Source organism: Anneissia japonica, unplaced genomic scaffold, assembly GCF_011630105.1.
Source record: "Anneissia japonica isolate Jap-2015-1 unplaced genomic scaffold, ASM1163010v1 scaffold1889_len2455224_cov183, whole genome shotgun sequence".
NCBI classification, from domain to species: Eukaryota; Metazoa; Echinodermata; class Crinoidea; order Comatulida; family Comatulidae; genus Anneissia; species Anneissia japonica.
The window spans coordinates 343,891-345,090 of NW_022752980.1; positions in this window are offsets into that span (position 1 = coordinate 343,891).

Genomic DNA, 1,200 nt, shown 5'->3' on the forward strand with positions numbered 1-1,200 from the left:
TTTTAATAGTTATATATTAAATATGTTTTTAATAGTTATATATTATATATATATATATATATATATTTAATATATAACTATTAAAAACAATTAAAACCAAAGAAAAGATTACCATTAAATAAAATAGGTCGGGTCTTCATTGATTAAAATGTGACGAATTAACGATAATTGAAAACAATACTAATTTTAATTTCAATCATTTACGCGAGCACGGAATTTACGCGAGTACGCACGCGCGCAAATATTCGATTATATATGAATTCTTATACGCTGTCTATACTAAGTGATGTTAATTATAAAATATAGTTGTAAACCCAATTAAGTGTGTGAAATTAATATGCAATGTACGTAACACATATACTTTGCATGTGTTCATCGGGAAGATTATGAAACAAAATGGACGGTGTGTACCACGTGACTTTCGTAAACCAAGGAGCGGAATGTCGCAACTCTTTATATATATGGCTCTGCCTGGTCCAATTACATGGATAAGGATAATATATACACACAATTCAAGTTACTGGAAATGTTTCTATTACTGTACTTGTCATTGCAAAAAACGGTTTTTTATATCATACAATTTGTACCGGTATCACATGAATTTTTGTCCTCTTTGAATTAGGCCCCCGGGAAGAGAGCCCAGAATTCTGATGGGTTTCGTACAGAGGGGCGTATTTTTTTATATACAATTTGCACCGCGGCATCACATTGAATTTCTGTCCCTCTGTGAAGAATTCGCCCACACCCCCTCCTCCTTCTCTCTTCCCGTGAAGAGAGCCCCAAATTCTGAAGGATTACGTATAGAAGGGCGTGTAACGGTATCGGCATCACATGAATCTGTCCCCCTGTGAATTCATACCCCCCCCCCCACAACTTCGGGAAAAGATCCCCAAATTCTGATGGGTTACGTACAGAGGCGAGGCCGTCATAGTCTAGGGACAGCATATGCATAATTCTATAGAGTGGGACGTAACAAATATAGGCCTATTACTGATGATAATGATGGATTTTAATAATGATTTTTAATATTGATAATAATATCAAAGATATTATTAATACTACTATTATTATTATGATATTAATGATAATGATGATAATAAAAATAATAGTAATGATAATTATAATAATTGGTTTGATAAAATATGTAATTAATTTGTAAAAGTTATACACAAAATGTCGAAAAATAAATTAACTCATTAG